At 34.5% G+C, this 17,866-nt stretch overlaps 1 pseudogene; it reads left to right on the top strand.

Moving 5' to 3' along the window:
* LOC149538919 (uncharacterized) overlaps positions 1 to 17,866 on the top strand; it is a 107,434-nt pseudogene that overhangs the window by 13,008 nt on the left and 76,560 nt on the right.

The raw sequence follows: 17,866 nt of genomic DNA on the forward strand, positions 1-17,866 counted from the left end.
AATATGTATCCATAATTCCATCAACATTTTCTCCTCAATCATGTATCTAGTATATGATAGGTCTATCCTTTCTCCAAACTACATTACACTTGGAAGGAAAGAACTTTTGTACATAGAAAAATAAACATACTAGTAAGGAGCCAAACTTATAAAAAAATTTCTTTGATGCCTAAATGCTCTCTGTGTTCTTTCTTAATTGACTCAGATGCAACTCATCTAGGTCAAAAGATAGTGTGTTCTTCAGAACCTAGTATGCTAGGTCAACCACCTCATAGGGTACCTTGTTAGGCTTTCTCAAGTTGTATAGCTTGTGAGAAATTACATAGATCCCAAACTTGATTTCCATGTCTGTAACATTATTTAGCTTCATTCCTCTAACATCACATTCAGCTAGGGTTTTCTTTGCAAGCTTGTCTTGAGCTAGTGTTTATTAGAGTAATAAGATATTTCCTTATTAATTAAATCATTTTGATTTAATTATTAAGTCACTTATTATCTCTAGTTTACTTAAGCTAAACTTTAGGCATATAATAATTAATTAATTAATTAATTATTATCATGTAACCTAGGTTTTACCCTATTAGGGTTTTGATCTTATTTTATAAGGATTGGTCTCTTTAGAATTATTCATTCACTTTGATAATATAAATCTCTCCTTTTGCTCATCAAGAATGTCTCATCTGTGGATTTAGGAATACCAGCCTCTATAGCTTTTGCTTATCTCTTTTTGTGATAGGTGTCTGTATGAAGGTGATTCTTAGGAGTTGTGGAGTTGATCTTTCATCAAATTCAACATGGTATTAGAGCTCTAGATATTCATGCCCCTATTCTATTTATGAGAGATCTGGCTTGGCTTTCAGACCTATGCTTTTTATTTTAAAGGGTTTCATTTTTTTAGAGATATATTGTATTGAATTTGGGGGTCACTTTGACCCCAAAATGACATCACCATTGAGCTTAGAGCACCCAAAGACCCCTATTTTCATATAAAATTTGTCCAATTTGGATATGGTTGGAATCTAGGCAAAATAATATTGCTACTAGATTAGGCACATTTTTTGAGCAGTGATTTTCTAATTTTTTGCACATTTCTTGAGATAGTGATATTTGAATTTTTTGTGTGAAAATAAAGATTCTTTTTTAAATTGTGATTTTTTGCACATTTCCCAAGGCAATAATTTTCTAATTTTTGGTATGAAAATCAAGATTTTTGGCACACAAATTGAGATATTTGGTCACACAAATTGAGATTTTTGGGAGCGCAAATCAAGGCAATTTTGATGCAAAACTAGCGTGCTTCCCAAGGTATTTTCTTGTGCTAGTGGGCATGCTTCTTGGCATATTTTGAGACAAATCCCAATGTAGTGATTTTTTTCTTTTTAATGCCTTTTTAACCTACCTATATTTTTTTGGCCATAACTTGCTCATTTGGACTTTATTTTTCACAAATAGAATACCATCAAAAAGATGGTTCCGAGCTAGTTCTAATGGTGTAGGTTATTTTTAGTTTTGGTGCTCTTTTGATGGCTATTTTGATGGTCAAACCAAGGAGTTCTATTTTGCATTCCAAGAGACATATTTTGAGACATTCTATTTTCCAGATTCTACTCCAAGAACATCCCATTTAGTTTTTTTCTTTTTTGCATTCTAATGGATATCTTGGTTGTTTCAAGTCTGGGGATCAATTTTTTTCGTTTCAAATAGTTTTTCATGGTTTTTATTATATATTGTATCAACCTTATGTCTCTTTTCATCTTTTTTGACATGCTTTTGTAGTATTTTTGCAAATTCATTGAGATAAAGTGTCACTCAATTACATTTTGGGATCTTGCACATCTTTGTGTTTTGTTGTACTTGCACTATATTATAAAGTGCCTTGGGGGTTTCATGTTGGCCATATTCATCATATTCCTTTGTCAAGTGAGTTTTCCTTCCACAAAATTAGCTTCATTATGTATCGATGACACATGCCATTTTAGGTGTTTATACTTCTTTTACACTCTCAATATTCCTGGTTCTTCTTTCTATAGTAGATATTGCATTTAGTTTTAGTGTTTATGTCTTACCTCTCAACATTACAGAGGGTTATGTTGGTTCTATTTCTTTCTTGTTTTGATGGAGTGAGCTATGTAGTCAATATTTGATCCTATGTACTAGGTGATTGTAGTGGCTATATACCTATGCATTTCATTGAGATGGATCATTTACCATATAGACATTCTTTCATTCCTATCTTTGGAGGCCATGACAATAACTTTCATCTTTGATTGATCAACTCTTCAAACTTAGCCTTCAAGTAAAAATTGTTGTTATCATCAGTCATCTCAAATCCAATCTTCACAAGATAATTGTGAAGCTTTTCATACCATGCTCTTGGTGCCTGCTTCAAACCATATGAAGATTTGTGTAGTCTACATACCTTGTTCTTGTTGTTAGCATCAACAAATCCTTCTAGTTTTTCTATATAGACCTCTTCTTCTAATATGCCATTTAGAAATGCGATTTTCACATCCATTTGATAAACTTTGAAATCTTTGTATGCAGAGTAAGCAAGTAGAGTTCTTACTCCTTCCAATCTTGCAATAGGGGAAAATGTTTCTCCATAGTCTATCCCTTCTTCTTGTGTATACCATTTGCAAATTAATCTTGCCTTATATCTTAAGACTTCACCATTCTCATCTAACTTGTTTCTGTGCACCCACTTGGTTCTAATCACGTTCTTTTCCTTTGGTCTAGAAACTAGAGTCCATGTCTGCTTCTCAAGCTGTTCAATCTCTTCTTTCATGGCTTTAATCTAGTCCACATTTTCTAAGGCATCTTTCACTAACTTTGGTTCCTACATGATTAGAAAATATGTATCATTTATTAGCTTGTTCCTTGTCATCGGTCTAGCATTTTTGTCTACAATAATTTATTCAATAGGGTGATGTCTTTTGACATACTTTGAGAATCTTGGTTTTGCTCTACTTTCCTCATTAGGTCTATCAACTTTTGAATCACTATGTACTTCTCTATTAGGTAATTCAACATTTCTTTCATGTACACTAATGTTAGAATTAGAATGTGCCTTAGCTTTAGTCTACAACTTAGCACCTGATATAGCTTGGTTCTTAAATGTAACTTGACATTCATTGTATGTGACTTGATAGTCACTAAAACTTGTTTTTGATTTGCAAATTGAATTACAACATCTTTATCAGTAGGCATACCTTCATAAAAGTATACAATAGATTTGTATTCCTCTAGTTCCTTCATAGGTTCAGCCTCATATACCTTTGTATATTTATCAAACTTCACATTTACACTTTCCACAACTTTGTTAATGTTAGTATTTAAACACTTATAAGCTTTACTTCTTGTGGAATAGCCAAGGAATATACCTTCTTCACTTTTAGCATCGAATTTTCCATTCCTGAAATCTTTAAGAATATAACACTTGCTTTCAAATACCTTAAAATATTTTACATTGGGTGAGTATCCATACTATAATTCAAAAGGTATTGAATGAGTACCTTTCTTGACTTACACATGATTCAAGGTATAGAAAACTATACTTATAGCCTCTCTCCAGTTTTTCAAAGAAACATTCTTCTCTGTCATGAGTTTCTTAGCATAGTCCATTATAGATTTGTTCCTCCTTCCACTAATTCCATTTTATGGAGGGATCTTAGGTGCAGATGTATTTCTTTTGATTCCTTTACCATTACATAACATCTCAAACTTATTTGATGTAAATTCTCCTCCTCTGTTAGATCTCAGACATTTTAGGCTTTTACCTATTTCCTTTTCAACTCTTGCTAAGTACCACTTAAACATTTGAAAAGTATTAGATTTTTGTTTCAGAAACATAACTATCATCATCCTAGAATAATCATCAAAAAATATCATGATATACATGTCACCCTTGTAGCTTTGCACTTTAATTGCTCCACACAAGTCAGTGTGAAAAATCTCAAGAATTTCTTTAGAGGTGTGAGTCTTACTCTTAAAATTAGATTTTTTCATCTTTCCTAACTGACATTATTTGAAAATTATATTGTTAGGTTTCTTCAATTTAGGCAAACCTCTGACTCTTCTCATGTTACTAATACTAACCAAGTTATCAAAATTAACATGACATAACCTCTTGTGCCATAACCACACATCATCAAATTCTATAACAAGACAAGTAGCATCATTCATATCAAGATAAAATAGATTACCTCTAATTTGATCACCTTTCCCAATTACTTTCCCATTAGTGTCATAAATCTTAGCTATCTTGTTTTCAAACTCAACCTTATAACCTGAAGTATTTAGTTGTGAGACACTCAGAAAATTATAGTTAAGTCCTTCAACATAATACATTTTGTTACACAAATTTTTTCTTGTGAGTTTGTTAGAACCTTTTCCATTTGTTAGATAGGGTACATCATTACCAAACCTTACATTATTTCCATCATAATAATTTAGGATAATGAACTTACTTTTATATCTAGTCATGTGATGTGAACATCCACTATCAATGATCCATCTATCACTCTTCTTCTCATAAGACACTAGTGTAGTTGCCTCATTATGATCAGATTCATCCTTCATTGCAACATACACAACTTCATCATCATGATCATTGTATCCATCTTTGGTTTCCTCTTCTACAATGTAGAAAGACTTCTTGTCTTTGTCTTTGTAATCTTTGTTGTCATCATCTATTTTACTTTTGTATTTGTCACCACTTCTATTGTTCTTCTTCTCTGGACATCCTACAACAATATGACCAACCTAATTGCAATTAAAATACATGATAGGTAACTTATATTTGAATTTTCCTTTGCCTCTATGAGATCTTCTTGCTAATAGTGCTTCAAGTTGTTCTACATCTTCCTCATCTATGTCACTATCACTACAAACATATTTGACCTTTTTCTTCTTCTCTTTAGGTTCTTTTAATAACAACTTAGCTTGGAAAGTAGATTCAAAATTTTTAAGTTTAAAATTATCAAATTAGAGAGTTCAAATGCAATGAGCCTACCTAGCAAACCTTGTAGAGCCAGATTTGAATCTAGTATACATCTCAATTCTTGTATGGAAAAAACTCTAATAGCATAGATGGGCAGCAGTGTTCTTAGTACTTTACTCAATATAGTATCATCATCAATAATACCATTAGCTCCTCTTATAGCTTTAACAACATCTTTTATTCTAGAGCAATATTGAGCAACATTCTCACCTTCTTGCATCCTCATGGCATCAAATTTAGCTATAAGACTTTTAGATTTGGCTCTCAAACATTTATGTCTCCTCCATAAATAGTGTGTAGAGTATCCTGCATCTTCTTTGTAGAATCACAACCCTTGATATCATCAAACTTGACATAACTTAGAGCAGAGAAAACCTCCAACATTGCTTGGTTGTGTTCTTTCTTCTTTTTTAGATTATGAGTAGTTGGGGCTCCTACAGGATCAACATGCTTAGTGATGATGGTAGATTGTGCATGGTCTCCAAGACCTCCTAGGTTTAGCTTAATCAAAATTTTACATGTAGGAAAGTTCTACTTGTTAAGCTTGGGTACCTCTCTTTTTAACATCATGATCTTTTGCTTCTAGTACCTTTAAACTAGTCCTTTTAAGCAGATGGCTTTGATACCAATTGTTGGAATTCTTTAGAATAACTAAAGCAGGGGGGTGAATTAGTTATCCAAGGTCCAAATGTACAAATAAAACTTGTCATAGCTTAGTGAACTCATATGCATGCATCCATTAGATCATACAATGCTTAAACTTTGTAAGTCATTGTCTTAGGTCAAAACAACTTTACAGAAATGTAAACATGAAACATAACAGATTCAATACACATTTGACACATAGGTTTGATGTGGAAAGCCAATTTGGGTAAAACCACTAGCAACATGCTACTAATTCTCACTCTACTGAAGTGTGCCCTATGAAAGGCCAACCCTATTAAAGGTTACAATACACATTATTAAATGTGACTTGGTTAGAGGATTTCAATCACCTTGTTAGGAGTGAGCCATGTTAGAAGACTTTAGATCATTCACTTGGAATGCCACCTAGTTAAAGGTTTCACCTATGATTTTTAGGTCAACTTTAATCCAAATGATTTACCCTAGATTGATACAATGATTAGAAAGTAATAGTTAGGCTTGATTACAACTCACTTGTAGATTATAGATCTTTATTTCAGTCCTCCATTCTACTTGGATTTCACACACTTCAACTCTGATAGCTTGTTCACCCTTCAAACATTCATACTCTTAAGCCTTCTTATTTTTCTTGCCAATAGTAGTCTCTTCTATTTGGCCACTGAATGAAGAAAATACCCCAGACTCCTTTTCTTCCTTAGGTTCTCACACATGACAACCTTTGCTTCTGACTAGCTCTCTCTATAAATAGAGATTTAAGACCTTTTATCATTTGACCTCAAACACCCATTTTAAGGTTAGGAAGGATTGGGTAGGATATAATGAATCTACCTACATTTGGTTTATCTAGAAACTTCTTCTTTAATCCTTCTTGAATTCACCACAAAATGGTTTACCTTGAATTTTGTACCACTAGCTCATCATAATTATCTTCAACATGCTTCACATAATTCAAGAAAACAAAATAGTGGGCTTAGATTTGTCAAATTTATGATTTAGCATGAATACTGGCACTCAACATCAGTATGTTATCACTTACTATTCTTCCACTCATCTTCCACTAGTTAACTCAGAAAATACTAAAGTTTACTGATGCTTGACTCCAACTAAACTTTACTTGGCTTACACTAAGTTCACTTGGCATACACTGAATATTCACTTTCCTTGGCTCCAACTAATTGTCTACTCAACTTTCACTAACTTTTCTTGGCACCTATTATGCCCCTGGTCAAGCTTGGCAGACTCAATTCTTCTAGACTTACTCAGTGTATCCAACCTTTGCAGCCTTAAGTAGATAAACAATACACTATATCATCACTGTCTTAACTGATTTTGTACTCTTTTTCATACCATAACTCAACCTTTCATCTAGGTGCTCATTTTATCACATTTGATGAAATTCACTTTATCAATCAAACAAATGATATTACTTAAATCAACTAAATAGTTGTATTACTAGCAAGTAGCAGGTTTGACATCAGTGACAAAATAATGATTGTTCTATTATAGATTCTTCACTTAAAAACAATCTCATATCAATAGTAACCTTGGTTCCCCATTCTTTTTTCTAACGAGAACAAGGTTTGCCACCCAACTAGTATGCTTGATAGGGAATATTATACCGCTCTCAATGAGGTTGAAAACCTCCTGGTAGCTCCTTTTCCCATTGATGATAAATATCTATATTGTGTGGAGAAAATTTTGAATTATTTAGAAAGGGTTATGATTATATTTTTTCTATTTTACAGTTTAACCCTAACAAATTTGATTGATCTCCATTATTTTTCCCTAACCCTAGGCCATAAAAGTGAGAAGGTTTCATTTTCCCAAGTACATTGTGTCCTATGATGTTATGATGGAGGGCTAGCATGGTATCATATGCAAGCATGAGGACCTTTTCTGATCTCATGTTATCATAGGTAAGATTTTGAGCTTCCCCAATCATATGATGTCCTTTGTGTCATATGAACATATAACATTTTATTCTATTCATTTTATGGTCTTCACTGATGTTGCGATAAGGGATTCATCATGGCATCAGGAGTAGATAATTGGTGCCGTCACGATCCTATGCTAAAGTGTTTATCATCAGATTGTAAAGTGAAGGATGGAGGTCTACAATCTCACAATGCTTGTCATATAATTGGGAAGCTTTGTTTTGAAGGCTAAGATGCTATGACAATAGAATTGTCATATGATTGTATAAGGGATAAAGGTGGTGTTGTGATGGCACGACTTTCTATCATCATAAGATCATAAGGATTATAAAGGCAAATAGGTGGTGAGTTGTCAAGACAGGTGTCCAGTTCTTGATTAGATAGAGCCAATGTATGAGTACTAGATGTGTTCATTGTCAGCATTTGTGGGACCAGGAAAGATTTAAGTTGAACGATAACTTTTGGTCTCTAATCTTACGATGAATCCTTCATCGTCAGATCTCAAGGTTATGAAATGAGGCTTTCTGATGTCACAAATAGGGCTTGATAGTAAGATCACACAAGAAAATTTACAAGCCATCGATGCTATGAGATAAAGGTTTCAAGGTTTTCATAACATCATAAGAGAAAATAGGATCCCTTGTGATGTTACGAAGAAATGAGCTTAACTATTATCATATGATCGTAGGGTAAAAGAAGATGATCTACAATGTTGCAAAATCACTTGTTGAGAGATCATAGAATGAGATGGATTTGATGCCAATACTTCAACAACAATGGGTGTTGTAGGATCGTAAGGGGTTTTGCCATCATTTTTTATAGGCTGATATGAATTTAAGAAGGGTGTCATAAGATCGAAAGGCCATCAATACAATGGTGTGATATTACAAAATGTCTTTTCAGCCACCTTTTTGTAATATCATAGAATCTAATCTTGATAGAAAACATAATGATGAGAAATGAAATATGGGCTTCTCAACCAATCAAATTTGAATGTAGTATGAAAATTACATAGTTGGAAATTAATGGTGACACTCCATGAAGTTGAAAGAAGGGATTGAGATCATTTTTCAAGCATGTTGAAATCAATGCAACATAGTAGACTCTTGTAAAACTAGCTATTTGAATGGCTGCTACTCCCATTCAAATTACTAGTTCTCCTACTCTTGGTCCTGTTTGAAATCTTGGATCTCTTGCATCTGGTCATGTTCATTTTCCTAAATCTCCTATTTCTCATCTGGTTCAAGCTTCCTCAATCTTCTGCTCATGGTCCTATTTGTATTCCTGGATCATCTACTCCTAGTCCTACTCAAAATCTTGGAAAGGAAGTTGGTTGTGGTATCAACAACAATGTTGCTAGGGTTTTTGGAAATGGTGGTGTGGCAGCTTTAGCATCTACAAAGGTTGCTGGAAATGAATGTGGGTATTTGGGTGCTAGGGTCTCTATGGCTTCTAAACCTAGCAAGGCTGTTGGGAATTTTGGAAATAGAGAAGTGCTGGCATCCAATTCTGGCAATGTCGCTAGCTTTGGAAGCAGATCTGTGGTATCCCTTGTAAGCCTATTTCTCTTACTCTAAGGGAAAAGACACTTTTAGAAATTGAAGAACATTCGAGGGATCTCTCCAAAGATTTTGTTATATGTCATTTTAAAGGTTATTGGCCCTCTCTTTTGGAGCTCCATGCTTGGATTTCTAAGAATTGGGATCCATAGGTTACTATACTATTGAGATTTACCCTTTGTTTAAAGGTTTTTTCATTACTACCTTTATTAATCCAGAGGACAGGAATGCTATTCTGTGTGATAGGGTCTTTTTTTGGGAGCACCGCTATCCTTTAATGGTTAAACCATGGCATCCAAATTTCAACCCTCAAATGGAGACTTTCAAAATCTCCACTTGGGTAAGGTTACCTAATCTTCCTCTTCATTTTTGGGTGAACTCTATTTTTAAGGAAGTTGGTGAGGCGTTAGGGGATTTTTGTATGGTTGATCCCCAATCCTGTGAGCATTACCATTCTACTTATGCAAGGATTCTAGTTTATATTGATGTCTCTAAGGGTCTCCCAACTGAGCTTCTTTTACATCATTCAAAGGGATCTTGGACTCAGTGGATTGATTATGAGGGCCCCCCTTTTAGGTGTAAAAATTGTTTCAATACAGGTCACTTGGTTGCTAAGTGTGAGTATAGGAACTCTTCAAAAAAATAGCCCTCCTCCTAGTGGAAGGTTGTTTTGGAACAACATTATACAGTTTACAAATCCTCTACTGTAGATGGGGATTCTGGTTCTATGTTGGTGAATGCTTCTACTTCCAAGGTGGATGCCCAAGATGGTTGTTCTGGTCCTCTTGATGCAATTTCTAGTCTTGTTAACAATGTTGTGGATCCCATAGAAGAACTAGGTCAAGACTCTGGTTCTAAGGTTTCTATGGGCTTGGTACACTCTGTTTCTATTATCTCTGATAATGGTGCTATTTCTGGTACCCCTATTTTTGAATTTGGTCGAGATAATGTGAAAAATGACTTTGGAAAAAAAGTGAAAGTATCTAATATTTGTGATAATGCTGGTTCTCTGAATACTGGTCCCAAATTGGTGGATGATTTGAAGGTAGTTTGCCCTGGTCAAAAGGATGTATGTCCTTTTGATTTTGTTGTTGGAACTGGTATTCAATCCAGTGGTTGCTACTCCAAATCACTGCATGTTGTGATGGCTAGTCCTAGCCATAGTTTTGATGATTTTCCAACTTTCCTGGATGCTCAAAAGTGGCAGTCAAAGGCTGCATTGGTTGAGGAGGGATGCATACCTGTAAAAAGAAAAAGATCTAAAAAGTCTCACCCTCAATTTGATATGATTTTGCATTCTCATAAAAAGGGAGTGAAATTGAAATCTTAGTCCTTGCTTTTCTAGTCTGGGAGGTTTATCTAGTTTATCGAGTCGGTCTTTCTAGGTCCCTAACTTGTGTTTGATGGTTTTAGGTCCTTTACCTGGTTCTATTATACTGCTAGTTTCAGGTCCGTTTAAAACCTGGTAGAGCTTCATGGTAAATCTTTCTTTATATTGTAAAGGGTTTCGAGCCCCCTTCAAAACTTGCTTTTACCTTAATCTAAAAACATAGACGTTAGTCTATGTATATCAACTTATAAGATCTTCTTTTCTCATTATCACAGTTCACCATTTGCAAAGAGAGAGAATTTGAGCTTTTCCTGTGTTTTCTGTGCATTCTAAATTGTTGTTTCCAAAGCTTGTAATAGATAGAACATTTTTAATTTTAGGTAATTCAATTGCATATATTCAAAATGTTAGACTAGTAAGTGGAAGAAATCCAAGCCTCAGATATGGCAGTCTCAGAGACCTCAACCTCAAAGGGAGTTAAAACTAGATAGAAAAAGCCTAGCTGATTTCTAGAAGAGTGGATGAAACTATTCCCATGATCTACTAATGCAAACTCTACGGATGATCATGCCTTCTTTGATAGATATGCTAGGTGCAAAGATGCCAAGTGCCTTGATGTTACTGGTTCTGAACTCTTCTACTTCTTCTATTGCAGTAGGGAGAAGAAAGTTCATGTTTGTAATCCATGGAAGAAGAACCTTGCAAGGTTAATTTTCTTAGAGGTCTTTGTGGATGTAGATTTCATGAAGGCCCTGTTCCAATGTTACAACCCGACCACCATGTCTTTTCACAAAAAGGATGGAACTATTTTATTTACTTTGGATTGAGAATTTTTCATTGAAGAAGCCTTTGGATTAACTAGATCAATGGGTCAGCTTGTAGATTTGAAGGACTTATAGAGGAGATTCAAGGCAAACCCCAATACTTTTATAGGACCCGCATTGTTGCAACATGTTCTTGGTGATTTAAAGAAGGTGGGTGATTACCCAAAGAAAATTCAAAAAAAGATGCCCTTGGACAAATTCAAAAGCTATTTTGTCAAGACTATATATGGTGTCCACAAATTTGTAGGAAAGGATGCGTCTGATGAGGTCTAGGGAGTAGAGTACATAATTGCTAGGGATGTGCAAGATGCCTACTATGCTTGTGAATATGACTATGTTAGTTATATTCTACATATAATGAAGGACAACATTTCCAGAGATAGGATTGGAGATATGAGAAAATTCACTTTCCCCTACTACTCCCTACTGATGCATTTGATTCTATACAAAAATGTGGGATACATCAGCTCTGACTTTATTGATCAAACTTTTGATTTGGATGGAGATTTTCCAGTGTAGCTATGGATGCAGGAATGGGATAGCACTTATCATTTTTCTAATTTTGTGTCTTTTTTCAATAATTTTAGTGTTGTTTTAATGAAAATGTTAGACTCGGGGTACTTTAGAGCCCCCAAAATTTTGAAAGGTCTTCTGAGACTAGCCTTGTTACTTGAGGGGAAAATATTAGATCATAATTGGGGGGATATTTTCTTGTTTCCTACCTTTTCTCTGATGATCCCTAGCCACCCCATATTTTAGCAAAGTTCATTCCTCCTAGATTAGGAATAATTGAATTTATTTGGAAATTGTTCATGGTGAATAGAGGGTATCTAGGCCCTAAGGTGCATAGGAGAACATTTTTGCATAGATGTTTTAAAATTGGTGATTTTACCATTGGCAAGGAGGCTCTAGATTTTGTTCATTCTTTCCTACACCATTACAATTTGTGCGCATGCCCTTATAGAATGTATGACTCTGAGGGATGGATGAGGTCATCACTGAAAGAAATGAGAAACTATGTATTGCCAAATTCCAAGGAGTTTCCCCATGAAGACATCATCCCAAACATAGTAGTGGAAGGGGAGGTAGCTGATGAGCTTGTAATGCTTGATGATGTTCTAAGGGTGGAAAGGGAATTGAAGAGAATTGATCCCCAATTTGTAGGTTTTTTCATGGATATCCCTTACCCCCAAAGAATTAGAAAAATGGTCATAGACCATGTAGATATAATGGCCAAGCTGCCAAAAGAAAGAAAGACTTTTCCTTGATAGCCCAGAACCTGATGTGACCCTTGAGGTAGAGGAGGAGGATGTACATAAGGCATCTTCGATGGTGAAAGGAAATAAGAGGTAGAAGATTGTTCATATCCCTCCATAGGTCAAGAAAAGGACCTTGAAATTTTTATGAGGAAGTAGTCAATATTTTGCTCACATGAGGCAAAATTACTTACAAACTAGGGTTGATGTAGAAAAAAATGCCTTGAAAAATCTAAAGTTGGCAGTAGCCAGATTGGACGATAGGATCATCCAAGCTCAATAATTCTTGGAGGATGATGAGTTCATCAAATCTAATGAATTCAAAATTTTTTTATATAAGATTAAAAAAAGTGATCTTGTCCTCAAAATGAAACCAGATGAATCAAATGAGCAAAGGATGGAATTGATTAAAAAAATGTGGGCATATGATCCTAAAATTGAATTAATGACTTTAGAGGAGGCTAGGGATCTGGTTCAAAGAAGTGGTATGTTACTTGTGCCTAGTTGGGATTTGGAGCAAGCCTTTATGCTTGATCAGACTATAAGGTAGGAAAGTGCCATCTCCTATGAGGCAATTGGTGCTGATGGATTGAAGAGAGGGACTTGTTTCAAAATTGATACAAAATCCCTAGCAATCTGGAGCATGACCCCTACTTCTAACAAACCTAAATTAATGATTGTGTAGAGCACAAAACATGGAAACATGACTATATGGACTCTACAAGGCACCTCTAGCACATAAATCTCCAAGACATTAAAACATTTTTTATTTATGAATGAAGCCAAGGTAGAGAAAATTAAGACAAGATTAGCCGAGTCCATACATGATTATATTAATGTTAGGAAGCTCTATGAAAATGAGTTCAGGAGGAGCCATGTCTATAAGAAAAAGATTGCCAAGCTTAAGGCTAAAATATAGGGACTTGAGGATGAAATTGCATCTCTCAAAGAGCAACTAGCATAGGCAGAGCAAAGAATGGCTCCAGCTCAGGAAGAAGAAAGACAGGGGACTTCAATGCCAGTTAAGGACACTACTAAGGATTTAGTTCAAATTGAGGATACAAAGGAGGATGAATCCTCATAGCCAAGGAGAATGAGGATTGACACTCAATCAATCCAGCAGGGAGGAGATCTAAGGATAGAGATCCTTAAAAGTATGATGAGTCATAGGGTTGATGTTTTAAAGAATATATCACAATAGGCTCATAATTCATTTGTTGCTTTACAAAGTGCTGAGCAATTTTGCAATGAAGCACACTCATGGTTAACACCCACTTTTGGCCTATGGGGGCCCCACATTCAATTTTTAGATAGATTAATTGTATTGATAGCTAAAAAGCTAGATTTTTCGGATAAAATTTTCACTATAAAGGAGGGCCTAGAGATGGTAAAAGAATTAAGTGGCTTCTTTATTGGTAATTTGCAAGTTATGCAAGGTAACTTGAAAATTTTGTCTGATGGAGTAGAACCTTGTATACCATCAATACTTAGTGCTACCAATATAGTGAGGGACTAGTAGGAGTGGTCAACTTATTTTGATGACATTTTGACCTAGGAGACTATAGTAGCAATTTTTGAAGATACCTCTAATTCCCCTTTCCATACTTTGGTTGATTCTCTTTTTAAGGCAGAAATAAATTTGAATAAGTTTATTGTTGAATCCAAAGAAATTATGAATGCAAGGTGGACCAAGGCCACTTAAGACCTACAAGAGGTGAAAAATACCAACTAGCCCACCAAAAGAGAAATTTATGGTTAGGAAGCAGTGGGTGAAATAAAGGCTCTGTCGGTAGGAGGTAGCTGAGATTTTTGCATACAAGACAGATAAAGTACAAGGAGAAGAAAAGATCAAATATTCAACATTAATGTTTTGCTGCTTCCTCAGCTACTTATCTTTTTGATAGATATTTTGGAAGAATGATCTATGTATTTATTATGTACATCTTCTAAAAAGTTTTGCCTCCCTTAAAATTTTGACATGTGTCCTCCTCTCATCTATAGCTTTTTGCAATCCTATATATGGATTCCCAAGATGAGAAGTAGAGGGGGGATTGTGTGTAGAATTTTCATATATGTCATATTATTATTTTTCATTCTATCCAGAGTGTTATGGAGTTACTTTAATGAGTTTAGTTATATTGCATATTTGAATACAAAAAGGAAAACATTCTAGAAAAGTGGTTTTATCCCTGTGTTGTATTTTGAGTTTTATCATCAATACTGAAGTAAAAATAGATGGATTTATCCTTAATTATCATTATCTTTAAAGTTTTGTCTCTTTTTCATATATCTACATCTTTGAGACTGAATAGACAAGTCTTCTCTTTAGTTTAATGAAATCTAAATGGTTGTATATCTCTTATTGATTGTTGCTAACTTAAAGAATCAAGTAATTGCTTTCTATAATTGATAAGGTTTAGGGTTTATCAAAAGGATGAGAATCAGAATGAAACTAAAAGTTTAATGTTGACTCTCTTAATCACAAGTTGATTAAAAAGGTCTAAATTGCTAATCCTTGACTCTATAGCCCAATTAATAAGGCACTAGCCCATCCTAAAGTTTGAAGGCATACTAGAAAATTCATATAACTATAAGACATTTACCCAACAACAATATCGATTTCCCATTTTATGTGTTGAAGAGATAAAAATATGGGTCACAACTTGTTTGCTATTTCTTTCTTTGGTTGTAGTTAGCTACTGTAATCAAGAAGTATATCAGCAAATTGTAGAAGAATATTGACCATTTCTGCCATAGAGGACAGCTTTGCATAGAAGAATACTAAGTTAATAAGATAAGTCCTTTAGGTTTTCCCAACTTGGCTTAGTAGAGCCTAAAGTGAAGTGAGTCCTATCAAATTTGTTAATTGGCCTAGAATTAAGATTTAGCCTTGTTGAATATAGGATTTAGCTCATCCTTATGCTTGTCAATGTCTTTCTTTCTTGGTATCAGGTTTAAATCTACCTAATATGTTCTTTACAAGAAAGAACTCCAACAAAATGATGACTCTACTAGGGAGTTAAGAAGTTACTATCAAGCTAATTTTTTATAGAACATCAAGAACAAGTGTTTTGCTTCTTTTCCTAGCTTTATTTCATACTTCCTTGTTATAGGGTGGTGACTCAAGTCAAGGTTTTGTAGCTAGTGCTAAAATTTTGAGAAAATCCTAAAATCAATGGTTGAGAAAAGGAAGAATGCATGTGCCTTTACTAAAAATCATCCTAAGATACCACTGCTAGTTGAACTAACTCATTCTACATGGGTCCCTAGAAGTAATGTGTCAGCCCAATCATTATATCACCCTACAAATGAGAAGGAGTTATCCTCCAAAAGTAATGAGTCAGAGGAAGTTGCACTCTTGGGGGAAACTTTTTTAACCCCATTAAAGGTCTTCTAAGATAAAAATATGTCACCTATAGGGGATTTTTGTTGTAGACCAAACATGGTCAATGAAATGAACCATAGTTGGGGTTTTAGGGAAAATGTGGAGATGGGTTTTAGCCCTAGACATGAACCATATGTAGCAAACCTTATAGACTTTTAACTAGTGGATTTTGAGACTGCTATTATAGATCATGAGGAATTATTTCCAAAGCTTTCCCTTCTCAGAAAGAAAGTTGTGGATGAGGAAGCTAGACACATGTGTTTAGAAAAAGAAAAGGAGAAAATTATTATAAATACTATCATTGAAAGAGATAACCTACTTAGGAGAATGGCTTCCTTGCAAGAGTAGAATAGGAGGTTGGAAGAGAGGTCTTCCAATCTACAGTCTGACATCTTTGGAGATAGCAATGTTTTGAGGACTGATGTTCAAAAACAAGAACAAATTCTTAAAAAGTATCAGGTCCCTATTGTTACATAGGTTCAACCTTATAAGCCTTTGGAGACTACAGTGGAAGAGGCACATAGGAAGGACTTGGATAAAGGAAAGCAAAAGGATGCTAGGATACAAATCAATGAGCCACATCTCCCTAATAAGCCTACTTCTTTAGTCATGTCAAAGCTTGATTTAGATCTGGAGAAGTCAAGAAAGGAAAAGGAAGATCTTGTATGCACCCAAAAATGGTCGCCTAGACTATGGGCCCCCATTATTCAATTTATCAATTTATCAAATTTTCTGAATCAATGGTTTGTGATATTTTATTAAATCAATTCAAATCAATTTCCTTGATCAAATTTGATTTATTTCATTTCTAAGATTGATCATTTTATTCCAAGTCTTATTTAATTAAAAGAAAATCTTCTCTTTTAATTAAATAAAATAAAATCCCCATTTAATTAAAAGAAAACCTCTCTTTTAATTAAACAGTTCATCCACATTTAATTAATTAAGAGAAAAACCTCTCTTTTAATTAAATTAAATATCTTCTAGTTAATTAAAAAGAACTTGCTCCCTTTTAATTAAATAAAAATCCCACTTAAATATCTCTTTTGATGAAAAAAGGAAATAAAATAAATTATTTTTATTTAATTTCTCTACACTTAAAAATGTGATCTAAGTGGGATTTATCTTTCCACTTTCTCCTCAACCACTCCTCTTTTCTAATTGGTGGAATCTTGTCTCACATGGATCACCACTTTCTTCTCAACCACTCCTCTTTTCTCATTGGTGGAATTTTGTCTCACATGGATCAAGCTCTATTATCCCATATTGGTTGTGAGAAGCCTCTCACCTCCATAATTTTCTTTATAAGGGAGAGCCCTCTCCTCATGTTAGACACCCATGATTATGCTATCGTTATGCTGCAGGTTTGAAGACCAATTTTTGAAGGAGTTTGAATACAAAAGCTTTTTGTGGAGAACTTCTATTTTCTTGTCTTTTTCTCTCTTGCACCCATCATGGGCTTTTAGCTTAAATCTTGCATTTATAGATTAGATTTTTCTTTCATAGATTAGATCTTATTTTCATGCATATTTGAAGATCATGGAGACTAGCATTCTTGCTTTTCCTCTTTGAATCTCTCATCTCATGGTGTACTTGCATGGGCACAAAAATAGGTCAAACTGAGGGCCTCCATTGCAAACCCTTGCACTCTATGAGTAGAGAGCTATGGATCGATTTGTGAGGGCTCATTCTTGAGTTTTCTTACATGTAATGATTCATAGAAGTGTGACAACATTTTAGCACACATTTTTGGCGCCCACCGTGGGGCTTGAATCAAGTTTCTAGCTCCATTTACTTTTATTTTTCATCTCTGATTTTTTACAGCAGCATATTGGATCTAATCAAGTGCTCTTGTAAATTTTTCACTTTGGTTTTAAGGCCAACCCATATATAGATTGGTTTGCAGGCAAAAAATCTAGTTGGTTTAAAGATTC

The sequence above is a fragment of the Cupressus sempervirens genome, chromosome 9, assembly GCF_028749045.1.
Source record: "Cupressus sempervirens isolate cs-2001-9-10 chromosome 9, ASM2874904v1, whole genome shotgun sequence".
NCBI lineage: Eukaryota > Viridiplantae > Streptophyta > Pinopsida > Cupressales > Cupressaceae > Cupressus > Cupressus sempervirens.